Here is a 17,738-nt window from a genome sequence, read left to right as displayed (position 1 = left end):
GCAGCTGTAAGTGATGGCCCAGCTGAAGGCAATGAGGTAATCCACACATCTGGAGCCAGGGCAGGCTTGGGCCCCTGACTCGGCCCAGCTGGTGTTTGTTGCGGGAAACCTGTGCAGACTGGGACTCATCAGGATCAGGCCCCGGACTTGGTTCAGATGATGCCTGAGGCAAAGGATCCAGTGAAGCCTGCGTCTCCTCTGGTTCCTCTGGTCTGAGCCTGAGTCCCAGGCCATCACAGGTATGAAGTACAGTGGTACCTTGGTTTTCGAACGTCACCATCGCTGAACATTTTGTTTTTGGAATGCTGTAAACCTGGAAGTACCAGTAAGTGCCTCGGTTTTTGAACGTGCAGTGGAAGTTGAACAGGAAATGCAGCTTCCGTTCTGAGTTTTCTGTATTGAGTTTTCCATTTTGAGGCTTCCGGTTTGAGTTTTCAAATGTTTTGGAACTCAAATGGTCTTCTGGAAAGATTACGTTTGAAAACCAAGGTCCCACTGTATAAAATTATTATTATCATGGAATAGGACATCCTCATTTTCATCAGAGAAATTTTTGAGGTAATGAAGATATAAGATAACTGTAAAATGTAGTATCAGTTAGACTGCGGTCTTAATGATAAAAAAAATCAAGGTGGTATGTACACGCACGTGTAATCCATCCCTACAAATAGTCACTCTCAGATGCAATCACTGGAATAAATGAGGACTCAATTTGAGTCTCTGATTTATGTCTACATTTAGGGTGTGTTCATCTGTCACATTTCCTTGACCCATTTTGTCAAGAGGCTAATTACAATGAATGAAATGTCAAAAGAGTGATGACCTCCAAAACGGTGTATAATCAACAAAAGGTGACGACATAATATCTACTCACTCAAGCCAGGCAAAACCCGAAAATTGAAAATGCTAGCTGACAGCAGGTTTAGACAACTGCTAGAACTATTGATGACACAATTATGCCTCTACCATTTATTGGTGTGTGTGTGTTTGAGATACAGGGCCTGGTTCATAGATTGCTTCAAATGCTTGGGAAGGTCTGTTGCAATTCTGATGAGAAGACTCAGCAGGCTTTTATGATGTTGATTGTCTTGATAGATTTTTCTTATGTTTGCAAGCATGTAGTATTTGCAAACCAGGTTCCCAACCACCAGCATTTAAAACAGTCATTTGTTGCAGGAGACTTCATTGGCTGATTCACTCTATAGTGTCAGAGAGAGGGAAAAAACAGATAAGCTATCCCTGCTGTTTTCTTTTAGAGTAAGGAAACAACAACAATAGCAGCAGCAGCAGCGACAACAACAAACAGCTATGGTAGAAACTGTGTCTTTTCAGACAAGTGCTGTACTTGAATAAAAGCAGCAGAATCATTCAAACTAATCTCCCAACTCCTTAGCAATCTTTCTGTCTTGTTAGCTCCGTTGGCTATTTTGCATTCAAAAATATTGCTTTACTTTCCTCTGCATGTGGAATTTTTGTTATATTGTTTCCTTCTCTTTTCAAAAGACCTTTGTGAAACTTGGACATCTCTTATCCTATTTAATCCCGGCTATCTCTTTGAAACACCATAAATAAGCAAACACTGGTGACATCGGTTTAAAACACATCCTCTCACTAGTCCAACTGGAATGCAATGAAAACGTAGCCATTCTTCCTTCTCGTTGTCAAAATTAATTGCTGCTGAAAAGAAAACAAGAATGAAGAAAAATATGTAAGAGATAAGATATATGCAAGGGGGAGTGGGATCGGGGAATCAAATAGGGCTGGCATTTATTCCTGATGTTTGACTTAGCTTCCAGGAAGAAGTGTAGTTGGGTGGGTTTACCATTCCCGCCCCCCTGGAAGAGTTACTGTTCTTTTGAAAGAGCTGCAGGCCTGGGAGAAATGGAACAAGCAAAGGTTTCGCCATCACTGCACCTCTATGCTGGGAACACCTGCACTCTCACATTCCTGTCAATCGCACAGCTTTTATAGGCATGGACGAGCCCTGCCAGGAAAGTAAGAAGAGGTAGTAACTTTCCTGGCAAACACATTCTGTGAATCATAATACTGTTTCGCTCTCATGGTTTCCCCCAAAGAATCCTGGGAAACAGTGGTTTGTCGAATATGCTGGGAATTCTCTGCAAGAGATCCCTGGCATCCAACCTATCAGAGCTACAGTTCTCAAGAGTTTCCAAGGGGAGACAGTGTCAATTAGAATGCAATCAAAACATTAATTAAGAAAGGAAGGGAAGTGTGTTGAAAAATATATTGTACAATATTACTTCAATGGAAGTCTTTGGATAAGTACTGATTGAGTTAATTCAGCTAAGATGCAATGATTCTAGAACAGAGGATTGATTAATGTGATGAATAAATAAATACGAACACAGTGATAGAGTTTTAATGTAGTGAGAAGGACATCATGCAAGTGAGTGAGGTATTTGGATAAACGGTGAATAGGGTATAGGGTTAGATGTGGGGACTACCCCCCCAGTGTACATAACATATATTATATTAAATATAATAAATTTGGCACTGTATATAACATATATTATACTAAATATATGGACATATATTTAATATAATATATGTTATGTACAGGGATGCGGGTGGCACTGTGGGTTAAACCACAGAGACTAGGACTTGCCAATCGGAAGGTTGGCGGTTTGAATCCCCTTCGACGGGGTGAGCTCCCATTGCTCGGTCCCTGCTCCTGCCAACCTAGCAGTTCGAAAGCGCGTCAAAGTGCAAGTAAATAAATAGGTACCGCTCCAGTGGGAAGGTAAATGGCGTTTCCGTGTGCTGCTCTGGTTCACCAGAAGCAGCTTAGTCATGCTGTCCACATGAGCCGGAAGCTGTACGCCGGCTCCCTCGGCCAATAAAGCGAGATGAGCGCCGCAACCCCAGAGTCAGCCATGACTGGACCTAATGGTCAGGGGTCCCTTTACCTTTTATGTTATGTACAGTGCTAAAATTGTACCGTAACTAACGTGTAATATGAATTTAATAAATAAAGTCTGGAAAACTGGAAAATAACAACAAAAACAACAACACCGAGATCGTAAGAACACACACACATGTGTGTTTCAGCAACACGTGTCAAGCAAAACACGCTTCTTTTCTGGGCAGCGTGAACTGTGCTGCCGCTTCATTCCAGGCAATATGGAAGGTGGCTGGAGTTTGCTTAGTCCATTTATTCTTAACTCAGTAAAATGACACTTTGGGGAAAGACCTAGGAATATATATTTTTTATATAAAGAGTTCCCTGGGGATAGGGATGGATGAAAAAGAATTTTAAGTGGTGTGTGTGTGTGTAGATTGTAAATGGTATGGTGATGGGAGACCTGGTAGATTTTGGTTTTTCATTTTTTCCAGACTCCACATCGGTTTCCAGGTTTGTTTGTTTGTTTTTTTAAAGAGTTGTCATGAGATTTCATTAACTTTAGTGTGGAAATATATCTTAATATACACATTATGTATGCAATTTTGCCAGATATAATTTTTTTTCCCTAAAGCCATCTCCTTGAACATTTTTCTCTGTTATTTTCATTAGTCATAGAACTGTAGAATTGGAAAGGACCCCAAGGATCATCTAGGCCAACCGCTTGCAATGCAGGAATCTCAGCTAAAGCATCCATGACAGATGGCCATCCAACCTCTGCTTGAAAACCTCCAAGGAAAAAGAGTCCATCACCTCCCGAGGGAGACGGTTCCACTTTCTTACTGTCAGAAAGGTCTTCCAGATGTTTAGTCGGATTCTCCTTTCTTGTAACTTGAAGCCATTGGTTCAAGTCCTACCCTCTGGAGCAGGAGAAAACAATCTTGCTCCATCTTCCATGTGACAGCTCTTGAGATATTTGAAGATGGCTACTGTATCTCCTCTCCCAGTCTCCTCTTTTCCAGTCTAAACATACCCAACTCCTCTAACCATTCCTCATGAGGCTTGGTTTCCAGACCCTTGATCTCCTTGGTTGCCCTCCTCTGCACATGTTCCAGCTGTATGCATTTTTGGACACATCGCTTGGCTGGAGAACTGCATTATGAAATTTGAAGAAGTGTGAATTTCAAAGGATGGTGCCTTCGGTTCATGTATTATTTCCGAAAGTGATGATAATGCAGGTTCACCTTTGAATGCACAATGAATAGAATATCTCCTCCCATCCTTATATGTAGCTACTGTGTTAACTAAGAAGGCTTTGGGTAGCCTGGACTATATTTAAGGATCAGCAGTAAAGTGCGAAGTTCTCAGTAGCATATTAAGTAACGCTTCCAATCTGTTCTGCCCCTCCCCCTCCAAACTTACCTCGGGACAACATTATTCTAAATCTGAATCAGAGTCCTTCAAATATCTATCATGCTCAGAACAGAAACCTGACCAAATTCAGGCAGTGGCAAGACTGCACCCGCTCACTGTCATTTGTGAAAACCAGAAATGACTTGGTAGTGTATCTGTGATTAGGTAAAGCTTGTAATTTGTGTTTGCTGTAGTCAGCGTGGTGGTATTTTGGGACAAACAACCACTGTATGCTACTTATAGCCTGGAATTCTGTGGCTTTTTTTCTTTTCGTTGCTATTCTGCAGTTGAGATTGGGGATCAGGAAGAAAAGACAGATGGACATAATGTTTCCAACATATACAGTCTGGGGGCAGGCTAAGAGCTCTGCATAGCCTAAGCCCCTATTTCACTTACTACAATACCTGTAGTAGCCTCTTTAATGCTTTTCCAGAGAGATGTGAAGCTAGGTGAGGGGAGTTCATCATAAAAGAGAGCAGGAGGGTACCATTCCTTTATATATTTCGACGTCTTACTGCCATCTCCGTGCCACATTTTAGCATAAACAAGAAATGGAATGTAATCATAGACTCACAGAGTTTTCTTGGCAGGGATACTGGAGAGGCTTGCCGGTTCCTGCTCCAGGTGGATCACGTTTGGTCAAAACTCTCCACTATGACCTGTCCATCTTGGGTGGCCCTGCATGGCATAGCTCATAGCTTCTCTGAGTTATTCAAGCCCCTTTGCCACGGCAAGGCAGTGACCCGTGAAGGAAGAAGATCAAACCTATCCATTCTTAAGGAAATCAGCCCTGAGTGCTCACTGGAAGGACAGATCCTGAAGCTGAGGCTCCAATACTTTGGTCACTTCATGAGAAGAGAAGACTCCCTGGAAAAGATCCTGATGTTGGGAAAGATTGAGGGCACAAGGAGAAGGGGACGACAGAGGACGAGATGGTTGGACAGTGTTCTCGAAGCTACCAGCATGAGTTTGACCAAACTGTGGGAGGCAGTGGAAGACAGGAGTGCCTGGCGTGCTCTGGTCCATGGGGTCACGAAGAGTTGGACACGACTAAACGACTAAACAACAACAACAAGGAAAAGCAGGACATACCAGGATCAAATCCGAGACTGGGGCAGTTTCTGTAAATCCAGGGCTCCCTGGAAAAAAAAAGGACACTTGGAGGGTCTGGAATCATAGGCTTGGAATGGAGAATGCAATATTGATTTTGCGGAGGGATTTTATGTGTCATGGAAGTGTGTCACTGCACACATCATCCCTCTCCCCTTTCTTTTTGCAGTGCTGTTTACATTGGTAGCAGCAGTGTTCAAATCCCAGGAAGACATCAGTGAGGGAAGTGGCAGTGTTTTATCCTGGTCTTCCAAAGGGTGTTCAGATGCCTATAATATTTCTCTAGACACACAGCAGGAATGTTGATGATAATAACAATGATGTTTATCTTATGGGGATTACGCCGAAGCGAGTTTAATTGTATTAGTAGAAAACAGATCAATGCTGGGACTGACGTAATGTGTTTAGCATCAATATGAAGGTTGCTAAGTGTTGTACTTTCAGATGGAATTAAAGAAGCAATAGGACAATGGAACATATGGAAGCCATTTGGGGTTTTTATGTTTCTGTCTAGCAAGAAGAATTAGTATATTTGCTAAGTTTCTGGAGGGCCAGCAGTGCTGTGCATTAGCAGATTTCTTCTTCTTCTTCTAGTTAAACCTGAACCCAAATGTTTAGAGAGCCTTAAGAAGCCTGACAGCTGGTTGTAGCTTGCAATTATTCAGAACGTGCTTCTTAATGGGTTATAAAAGTACTGGGATGTATACAGTAACATCTTGAGCGTGAGATATTGTATATAGGGTTGTGCCAAAAGACCTTGTGCATTGAATTTATCAATCTATATTAGAACTGGCAGCATAATAACGATGGCAAGGATCTGGATTTTATCTGTGCTTCATAAGGATAGCCTGATCAGCGAATCATGAAAAGCCTTCCTTTACAAGGAAGGTTGCCCATAGCTCTTGAAGATAAATTCCATATATTGGTTTATGTGCAGGGGACAGTTGCGTCGTATTAAACCCACATTGCATTAAATCCACAAAGCCCTTTCTTATTGCCTCACCCCCTACCTTTCTACTGAGGTCCAAAGTAGATGTGATGCTAAATGTGTCATTTGCAATCATGTCAAGGTTTGGGGGTTTTGTTTTGTTTTTTAACAAAGAAATTAATAGCAGGCACAGAAGGCCTCAATGTTCAATTGGAACCTCGGTGTGCAGGAGAGGAAGAGTTAATCTTTTCTACCTCCACTAGGGGAACAACAACAAAACAACAGCAGCAACAGCTTTCCCAACACAGCTACTAATAGCCCCCCCAAGGAATGCTTGCATGGGTACTAAGGTATTGCATCCTATTTGACCAGAGACAGCAGTGGGACAAGAGAAATCAGATCCTCCTATTCGAGGGTCCGCATTGTGCGTGGGCCCAGGGCGCCCCCCCCATCCATGGTGGTGGGTGGGGGATGAGCCCAAGCCACGTGATGGCCCCATGGTCACGCCACAGCCTATTTGGCCAATCAGAGAATGGTGGCATGATTGTGGGGGCCTTTAAAAGGCAGCGCTGCTGCGCTGGGGCTTTACCTGACTTCGCACCACCAAACACCTGCCCACCTGCCCTAGTGCTTTAGGTGTCTGCTTTGGCTTTGCTCTGGACTTCGATTAGTCACCTGTTTTGTGTCAGGAGTGCGTGCAGGAGCCAGGCCCTGTGACCAGTAGAGCTTCACAGGACTGGGGCCTTCCTAAGTTTGTTCTGGAGAGGCAAGGTGCGACCGCACAGATGAGGCCACTTGGTAACTTGCTGCACCTGGTAGCAAAAGCTGGGAAGGGATATAAGGTCAGCATTTCCCTTTGGCTCTTTGCCACAGCAACTCGTTTCCTGCCTTGCTGCGTTTGGCTTTTTGCTTCCTGATCCTCAGATGTCGGCATCTTGACTCCTTGCTTCTCAACCCTCGGACCCTTGACTTCGGGACTCCTTGCTTCTCGACCCTCGGACCCTTGACTTTGTGACTCGTTGCTTCCTAACCCTCGGACCCCCGGCTTCTGGACTCTCGTTCCTGCTCCTACCCCGCCATCTTACCCCCGGTCCTGACATCCTCAGCCAGGACTTCGATCACCCGTAGACCGGATTGTGACATTTTGGAACAGGGGCTGGGTAGGATTTTTTTCCATTTTGCAGATTGGCACTGGCCATTTGGTTTTCACCTACCTCTTAGCAATTGTCACAACTGTGTAAAGTTAGGCACTGGCTTAGTGAGATGTGGGGGAGGGGAGGTGTGGCCATCACATGCCCCTCCAGGTACAAGGGTATTCTGTTAAAAGAATCCGTGAGTCTGGATATCCAAAGTCCCCTTAAGGGGCTAGGGCCTTGCCAGGACCCCACAGGGACCCCAGGTGAGCTTCAGTTGGTTGCCATCGACGGTTTACCCTTTTAGACTTCCTGGTTTACCCTTCTAGACTTCCTGCAAGGTGGGCAGGAGTCAGATATAGTTATTGCCAATGCCTAAGGGAATGCCACTCACATTTCTGTAATCAATGAAGTTGTGGCCTAAATTTTGTCTATTTAGCTTTAAACTAAAATTCTGTGTTTCTTTTATTCCTGGGGGGTGTGTGCCGGGGCCTTGACGCACAAATATATTTCTGCACCATGCAACAAGAAGCCTTTCTTGTCTAGTTCTAGCATACGGTGCATCAATTGAGGTGCGGAAACAGACAGTTTGTCAGCAAGATCCCTAATCTCAGGCTTTTCTTTAGTGTGCAAAGAGTTGGTACGGTGCACTCCTCCATGGTCTTCTGAGACAGATGGATGCCAACCGAGGGGTGAGTAGTCCTGGAATTACAGTTCTCAGAAGCAACTGCAATATGATGCTTGAAAATGACACCACTGGAATGGCAACATGACAGAGGAAAACCAGTGTTCACGCAGGGAGTTTAGGACCCTTAAGCTTCTTCCCTGAAAATGCCCCCCAACCCATACTTTGCACATCATTGTCTCCAACTGCCGCCAAAATGCTTGAAGCACAATGGCTTCTTATTTTGTCATCCAGGGTTCCAAATTCCCAAGGGGGCTTCCCTTCAGTATTTCAACATGTTACTGGAAGTTCAGAGCCCAGACCCTCCAAGTGTCCCTATTTTCCAGGGACGGTCTTGGATTTCCTCAGGATGTCCCTATTTTCATCAGAGAAATGTTGGAGAGTATGGATTTATTTGACCCCTGAGCCAAGGAGATAAGTAACGATTCAGCCTTTAGAAGACATCAGGAGGCAGCCCTGTATAGAGAAGTTTTTAAATGTTTAATGTTTCATGATGTTTTTATATATGTTGGGAGCTGCCCAGAGTGGCTGGGTCAACCCAGTCAGATGGGTGAGGTATAATAATAATAATAATAATAATAATAATAATAATGGAATAGGATGTCCCTATTTTCATTGGAGAAATGTTGGAGAGTATGCAGGAGGAACAAAGGGACCCAACCAGTCTGTTCTCTCCCTCTGTTCTCTCCCCTCCCCCCATGAGGCATAGGCCAGTTGTTGCTTCCCTCGGTTCAGTGGCTCATCTTCCTAAGATTGGCCTTGCTGTCTTGTGAGGTGGTGGAAGAAAGATCCAAGAGAAGGGAGGGCTAGGAATGTGTGCTTCATGTTAGGTAAAGGTAAAGGTATCCCTGACCATTAGGTCCAGTCGCGGACGACTCGGGTTACAGTGCTCATCTCGCTCTATAGTCTGAGGGAGCCGGGGTTAGTCTGCAGACAGCTTCCGAGTCATGTGGCCAGCATGACTAGGCCACTTCTGGTGAACTAGAGCAGAAACACCGTTTACCTTCCCGCTGGAGTGGTACCTATTTATCTACTTGCACTTGACGTGTTTCCGAACTGCTAGGTTGGCAGAAGCTGGGACCGAACAACAGGAGCTCACCCCATCACAGGGCTTCAAACTGCCGACCTTCTGATCGGCAAGCCCTAGGCTCTGTGGTTTAGTGCTTCATGTTAGCTACAATCAAAGGGCCATCTTTATGCTGAAAGAGTTCTTGCACCAGCTTTTGCCCGGTTGATTTTAAGCACATTCCGACAGTCATTGTTCCCATGCCCTCTCAGATGTAGCTGCTGCAGCTTTCCAATGTTCTCCGTTCCAATGTCTTTCTAGTGCCAAGGAAAGGCCTTTTGATCTTCCCAGGCTTTTCAGGTTTTAAACTTGTTAAAACCTTTGTTGATCTGTTACATTTGGATGCTGCTTTTACAGCACTGCATTATGATTTTTTAAGCACACGTTTTAACAGATATTTTATGGAGTTTAAAATATTTTATTGTAATTTGCCTTGCTAGTGTATTCGAAGAGCAGGGGGGTCAATGTAAAAGTAAATTACTAGTGACGGAGAAACTCCCCATGTCATCAGTTGCCGGTGGATTTCCAGTTACAACTAGCATCTGGGAATGCTTCACAAGAAGTTTTGATATTTTATCCGGAGTTCTCAGCTGCAGCATATCTCTTGTGCAATAATGGAGAGCTGTTTCTTGAAAACACTTTGACTTCATCAAAAACTTTTAAATGCATTCTGGGGTGTCCTCCCCTCTAGGTACACTTTTATACACTTGAATAATTTAAAAGTTATTTTTGGGAGGGAGGTGGGGGCAGTGGCATAGCGTGGGGGGTGCAGGGGGGCCGGCCGCACCGGGCGCAACATCTGGGGGTTAGGGTTAGGGGGCGCAAATCCACGGGTTAGGGGGCGCAAATTACTTGTCTTGCCCCGGGTGCTGACAACCCACGCTATGCCACTGGGTGGGGGGAAGTAAAACCCACTTGTAATGTTCTTGATTTAGATGGCAAGCTGAATGCCGTTCTCAAAATAAGGAAGTTCACCTTGAATTGCAGTTGAGACCTGGGGGATAAGTATATTCTTATATAACAAGTAACCTTGAGGTAAATCAGCCTATTTTCCTGCACTCAAGACCCAACCCAGCAAACTAACAGAGCAAAAGACAATGCATTTTTGGGAGCGGGGAGGGCAGTGATCCTCTTGTTAATCCAAATCTGTCCCAGGGTTTGGGAACCTCTGTTGTATCCATCATTGACTTAAAGAAGAAAAAACCCCAGCACCCCATGGCCAGGCAACCATACACAAGCATTCATGACTTAGTTGTATTATAGGCTTTTGATTGTACAGTGGTACCTTGGGCTACATACGTTTCAGGTCACATATGCTTCAGGTTACAGACTCCGCTAACCCAGAAATAGTACCTCGGGTTAAGAACTTTGCTTCAGGATGAGAACAGAAATCGTGCTCCGGCGGTGCGGCGGCAGCGGGAGGCCCCATTAGCTAAAGTGGTACCTCAGGTTAAGAACAGTTTCAGGTTAAGAACGGACCTCTGGAACGAATTAAGTACTTAACCCCAGGTACCACTGTATTAGAAATTCTGGAAATAAATTAAAACATTGTAATATCTCGGTGGAGCATTTCTACTTCCTGACCCTCTGGCCGTTCAAGTCAGGATCCACACTGACTAACTGGAACAATATTATAACCAGGGCCCCCAGAGGCAGAGCAAGGTCAGGTGGTACCCCGTGCAGAATTTTTTTTGTCACCCCCCCCCAATTGAAATTATTAAAAGAAGGCAAAATAAGATACTTACAGTTGCAAGTATTATTTTCCGGTTTATTTACTTAACATTAGGAGCATAAGCACTTAACCCCCCCAACTTTGTTCTCACACCCCACCTCTCCTACTGTGTGTTCCAGGGTTTGAGTCCTGAGTTGAGGGAGCTTTTGTTTCTCTCCTTCCCTCACCCCTCTGCTTGTTTGCTTGCCTGCCTCCTTCCCGTCCTTTCCCTGCCTGCCCGCCTGCGACTCCCAAGCCTCCCCTGAACTGTCAAAATGAAGGGGGGAAGGGGGGGAAGGCTGCCGGCAAAGCGACGCAGCTCCATCTCTTTCCCCGACGGCTCAGGGTAGGCACTGGGAGTCACTGGTGGGCGGTGCGCCAAATATCACCCCCTCAGTGATGACACCCGGGGCAGACCTCCCCCACTGCCCCCATTCCTACGCCTCTGAGGGCCCTACAGGTGTTGCTGAACTACAGTCTCCACCATCCCTGACCATTAGTCATGCTGGCTGGAGTTGGGAATCAGCTTCTGCCTCTGATTCTAGGCTTCTCTCTGCCACCGAGTCTCTCAGCTCACTAAGCCTTGTTACCTCTTCCCCCTAACCACTTATCATCATCCCTCCTTTTTCCCTTGGTGATTCTCCAGTTGGTTCCTCCCACTATTCCTCTGAGTCCAGCCATGACACTCCACATAGCATGCTGGGAAGAGGTTTTCTGTTTTCAGCTTTTGAATTGGAGTGGGGCACCCTCCTTTTTCAGTGCTGCTATTCCAAGACTTGCGACATCTCCAGTTAGCTTTGCTCCATCAAGTTCCACGTGCAGAATTGTTACCCTGTCCCTTGGCCCCAGGCAGTTAGCAGAATTTTTGAAATCACACGTTAGCCTCCGTAAAACTGGCTAAAATTAAACCTTGCCCTTTCTGTATTAATCCCTCTTCAGAATCTGGTCTCGGACTGCTTGGGATGAGAGCAGAGCAGACCTTCTCCGTTTCCATTTGTAATTGCAAAAAGAAACGCTTTGAAAACTGAAATCCCATAAACATCTGGAATGGAAAAAAATAATAATAAACTTGTTTGCACAATGTGGCTTTTGAAGGCACTTTTCAGACACTGCCTCGGGATTTTTTAATCTTTTGCTCTCTCTTGTAAAAACATCATTGAAATAGTTTTGAAGCTTAAGCTCCAAATGGTCCAAGATGATGAGCACACAGATGCGACTAAAATAATATTTCACAAGGCCTCAGCGACTTCTCCTTCTCAAATCAGTCAAAATAAATATTGTCACAGGTAATCCAAGAGAAAAACACACTTGCCCACAAAAATATACAAACGTTGCCTTAGTGTAGAAATAAAAGTTCATATGATGTAAGCACACACAGTTATCTGTTTGTGTGAAAAGATCCCATATACAAACCATTCTCATGGATGGTGGCAAAAATAAATCTCTTCCCATGTATTTATTTATGGAAATGTTTCGATCCTGCCTTAAGGAGGTTCACAAACTTAAAACATACATCTTAATAGTGTAAAAAGTGGAAACAATCAAAATCTTTAAATCCACGACTTTTTAAAAGCATCAAATGAGAAGGTTTTTTTTGTTGTTTTTTTACCATGCTAAGATCAGCCACAAAAAAATAAAATAAAAAAATGCCTTGGCTACCCACCTTAAAAACACACACATCAGAGACAGGACCACCATCCAAGGTGATCCCACTACAAAGGCCCTGTTTTGTGTCGCAGCCAAGTAGACTGTACTCCACTGTAGACTGAGTAATGCACTGAAAACCTCTTTTCTTTTCTTGACCACTTCCTATCAATTAATGAGAAAAGAAATGACATTCAAAAATTAGCCAGGGGCAGGTAGAGAATTTTTTGCTTTTTGAAGGGTTTTTGTTACCTTCCTTACCTTCCTTTTGAGGTGGCTAGGCGCCATAGATATGTGTCCTTTCTTCCATTCTACAATCATCTCATCTGTTGTCTGTACTTTGCAGCCTCCCTAGGTGCCCACACATCAACTAAAGCACATATATGTGGGGGAGTCAGTGGTGCAGTGTTGTTGGGGGGGGGCAGGGGTGCACGCAGGCATGCACCAGGTGGGTGTGGGGCACAAGGGGTGAATGAATGAATTTTATTATTTCTGTCACAGACCAGTTCCAGCCCACATACAATATCAATGAAGTCATAAAACACGATAGGGATACATTTGAATTTGCAATTAGGTATAATAGGGACAGAACCTTTTAATGAGGGTGAAAGAGGAGCATGCAAAATATGGTCTGAAGCTCAACATCAAAAAAACAAAGATCATGGCCACTGGGCGCATCACCTCCTGGCAAATAGAAGGGGAAGAAATGGAGGCAGTGAGAGATTTTACTTTATTGGGCTCCATGATCACTGCAGATGGTGGCAGCAGTCACAAAATTAAAAGACGCCTGCTTCTTGGGAGAAAGGCAATGACAAACCTAGACAGCATCTTAAAAAGCAGAGACATCACCTTTCCAACAAAGGTCCTTATAGTTAAAGCCATGGTTTTCCCAGAAGTGATGTATGGAAGTGATAGCTGGACCATAAAGAAGGCTGATCGCCGAAGAATTGATGCTTTTGAATTATGGTGCTGGAGGAGACTCTTGAGAGTCCCATGTACTGCAAGAAGATCAAACCTCTCCATTCTTAAGGAAATCAGCCCTGAGTGCTCACTGGAAGGACAGATCATGAAGCTGAGGCTCCAGTACTTTGGCCACCTCATGAGAAGAGAAGACTCTCTGGAAAAGACCCTGATGTTGGGAAAGATGGAGGGCACAAGGAGAAGGAGACGACAGAGGACGAGATGGTTGGACAGTGTTCTTGAAGCTACAAACATGAGTCTGACCAAACTGCGGGAGGTAGTGGAAGACAGGAGTGCCTGGTGTGCTCTGGTCCGTGGGATCACGAAGAATCAGACATGACCAAACAACTAAACATAATAGGGACAATACAGATATAGCAACAGTTAAAAAATTAATAAATTAAAACTTTGTCACTAACATATAACCTAAAATTATCATTTAAACCCTTAATCATTATGATAGCACAGCTTGCTCCCTAAGTTTTATGGAAATCACACAGAATTTGGCTACCCTTAACGTGATCTCAGAATCCTTGTCCTCTGCTAGGGATTTTAGACATTGAAGTTCGGATTCATTTGGAGATTTTTGCATAGCAGGGGTAATACATACCAAGCATATATCCTCTTAGAAACAGCAGCATAACAAGGCATGAGAGACAGTTTCTACCTCCATCAAGCTGCAGGGGCAGACTCGTTCCGCGTATGGTTTACCCTCAAATCTGCCCTACAATAAGGCAGATGGCAGCACTTTGAATCTAGCAAGGGTAAATGACCGTCTGTATTTAGGTAGCACAAGGGGTGAATGGAACCCACTGCGTCGACCCAGCCCTTGTCATCCAAAGCAAGCAGGGCTGTGTTGCACCACCTGTCCCCCTGCACAGGGGGGAGCCCAGCTGACCCACACAACCCTCAGCAGGTGAATCTCCCCAATGCCAGCGAAGAGGAGCACTGGGCCAGGCCAAGGTTGGATAGCCTCTTGCCTGTCTCCCTCCATCTGTGCCCGCTAACCATCTGAGGGAGGAGCAAGCAAGTGCTTTCTGGACAGCCATTCAGCAAAGGAGCCAAGGAACGCAGTGGTGAGACCAGGCCCAGAGACCCCTCACAGCAGGCAGGGCGGAATGGGGATCCCTGCATGTGTGTGCCTGGTTTGTGCTCCCTCAAAATTGTGCGCCATGGTCCACTCCCCCCCTGCCCCGCTACGCTACCACCCCGAGGGGAGCACCCCTGCAATCTGAGATTTTATGGTCCAAGGATAGTTTTATCATACAGTCTATTTGTGTCGCGGGCAGGAGATCCTTATCTGTATTTATTTAATATATTTATAACCTACTTTTTAGGGCGCGAACTCCCCACAAGGCAATTTACACCAGAAAAGTGCCGTATAAGAAACTATGAGATTAAAAAAACCCTTATAATCTAGGAATTGTTATTTGTTTAAGCATTATTCTCGCTGCAGAGCACAATGTGCAAAGTGACTTAATGACAGCGTTAATAAACTGGGAACATGGCTAGGAAATGAGTTGCGTTTGATGGGAGTTAAAGGTGGGAGGAAAAAATACAGTGGGATTATATAAACCAAGGTTTCCAACAAACATAATAGGAAGAATGGGAAATTCTTTGTAGCAGAAGCAGGTGTTTCCTGCTCACTGCACATCGCTTTCCCAAGTAGTACGGAGTTTCCGGGGCATTTTATAGGTCAGTTTCTTTGTGGTGAGAGGGTTGTCTTGTTGACAATCTAGTACATTCTCTGTGGGAATGCCGGCTACGCAAGGCCTTGAGTTTTGATCTGCTAGTTAAGCGTATCATCTGCAAAAGCGGGCACTGGAATGCAAACATGTGATCTGTGGAAAGAAAACCTACTGTTAAAATGAATTAAAGCTGTTAAGCATCTGATTCACTTTTGTAATACCCTTTGTTGGGAAGTTTGCTTCATAAGAAAAAAAAATGGAAATGGGGAGAGCCATGTACTTCATCTTGGGCTTCCAAAGGAGGGATGTAAACAGAATAATGTGTGGTGTTGTGGCTAAGGTGCTGGACTGGGATCTGGTAGGTAAAGGGACCCCTGACCATTAGGTCCAGTCGTGGCGGACTCTGGGGTTGCGGTGCTCATCTCGCTTTATTGGCCAGGAGAGCTGGCGTACAGCTTCCGGGTCATGTGGCCAGCATGACTAAGCTGCTTCTGGCGAACCAGAGCAGCGCACGGAAACACTGTTACCGCAACCTTCCCGCCGGAGTGATACCTATTTATCTACTTGCACTTTGACGTGCTTTCGAACTGCTAGGTTGGCAGGAGCAGGGACCGAGCAATGGGAGCTCACCCCGTCGTGGGGATTCGAACCACCGACCTTCTGATCGGCAAGTCCTAGGCTCTGTGGTTTAACCCTAGAGCAGGGTTCAAATCTCCACTCTCAACCATGAAGCCTACTGGGTAAGAACTTGAGCCACCTCTCAGCCTAACCCACCACAGGAAGAACTTCTTTTAGCTGGAGTGCACCAGAGCATAGTTACGGCACCTCTCAGGTGGGCACCATGGTGGGCTGGCACTCTCCCTGCCCACTTCTTGACTCTAAATACTTCTGAGAAAACTAAAACAAACCTTTCAAGTCAAAATGGAAGCTGGCCAGTATGCCCGTGTTTACACTTTTTTTTAAAAAAAGATCTACAACTCCACCTAGCTCCTAGCTGCTCCTAGCTGCGATTGGTCAAGCTAAGGGGCAGGGCCAATACGTATTTCCTTTTATTCAATTTGTGTAGTGGTGATGGGTTTTAACCTTTCCAGCCAAGCTTCGACCATTGCACACATGCGTGTTTACACATGCATTTATTTGAGCTGCACCAGAACCAGGGGTGACCCCCAAACTAGCTAGGGAGGCAGCTTGCTGTAGTTTTTAGCACCTCTGCGGATGGTGAATTTGGTTGTTGTCAAACTTATTGTAACAACGTCATGGTGAGTCCCTCACTGAGTTGTTTTGAGGAAGAAATGAGGAGAGGAGGAGAACTGCAGGTGCCACCTTGAGTGTGTTGGAGGGAAATAAATTTAGGGATAAATTTAGGATATAAATTTAGGGAGAAATTAAACAAAATAATTTTGCATGGGTGGCAAGCAGAGGAGAAGCGTGTGTCTGGAAAAGCTTCCTATGTCTGACTCTGGCTCTGCCCAACCACTGCTATGTTACCTCTGAACTATCACCCGCAAAAGAATAGTAGGAAAATAGTTGCCTACCCCTGCTATATAGAAGAACCAGAGACAATTGCTCCGGTCAAGTGGGGGTCAAAACAGCTGAGGGAATTGATTTTCTGAATTAAAAAAGCACCACATTGGGAAAGGCTTATGAAGATGTCTCTTGCAATGGCTGCATTCGGACATACAATGATGCCTGCACACTATACATTTAAAGAACAAGACTTCCCCAAAAAGAACCCTGGGACTGTAGTTTATTCCCCACAGAGCTACAATTCCCAGCACCCTTAACAAACTACAGTTCCCAGGAATCTTTGGCTTTGTGTGTGCTTTCAATGTATGGTGTATATGCAGTCACAGAACCACGACATATAATGTGTGATTCCATCCTGTATATTGCCTCTATATTTGCATACATCTCTGCTTGAAGTAACATTTCAGAAGTCATTCTCTCTCCTAAGGGGATGTGTGTGTGTGTGTGTGTGTGTGTGTATGCACACGCACATACATGGCAAGAAATGGTTTGGCTCCCAGACACTGGGAGGCATTTAGGCAATGCTGGATTTCCCACTGTTTACACAAGGATTTCTTTCTGGAGAGCAGCTCTTTCTCATTACGGCAAGATGGCACAGCGATCTGGGCAGAAATATTATGCGCCTAAATGGGCATCAAAGTTGCATGAACATTATGTTCTTCTGACTCACTTTTGGTTCTGAGGTATTTTTAAACTTTTATCCTTCGGTGAATCAGCTCTTGTGTAAATCTATCCCCAAACACAAGCCCTTTTGTGGCTTGGAAATAGTGTTTTCTTTTGCTTCTTTATATTCTCTACAAAATTCTGTGTTCTGGACTCGTATCAAATTGTACTGGCCATCTGCTCTTTTCAAACAATTAGCCCCAGAAAGATTCTTCAGGGTTTGGATCGTTTGTGTATGAGTGAACATTCACAGTCAACAATGATTTTATTTTAATCCACAAAGGAGAGGAAAAGAATGATTCTGGTCCTTTCCACACTAGCAGGGCAATTCTGTGCCATGTTTATTCTGA

General features: G+C 44.6%; 1 long non-coding RNA gene across 1 annotated transcript in view; it reads right to left on the bottom strand.

Annotated features, from left to right (window-relative positions):
- Positions 1–17,738, bottom strand: part of LOC310753080 — a 292,662-nt gene that overhangs the window by 208,077 nt on the left and 66,847 nt on the right. The window contains exon 2 of the long non-coding RNA XR_014543159.1: positions 10,536–10,710. This is a non-coding gene — a long non-coding RNA (uncharacterized lncRNA). The remainder of the gene's footprint in view (positions 1–10,535; positions 10,711–17,738) is intronic.

This window comes from Podarcis filfolensis, assembly GCF_964270895.1.
Source record: "Podarcis filfolensis genome assembly, chromosome: 17".
In the NCBI taxonomy this organism is placed as follows: Eukaryota; Metazoa; Chordata; class Lepidosauria; order Squamata; family Lacertidae; genus Podarcis; species Podarcis filfolensis.
The sequence above is the reverse complement of the archived record's forward strand: the minus strand, read 5'-3'. Positions and strand labels throughout refer to the sequence as shown.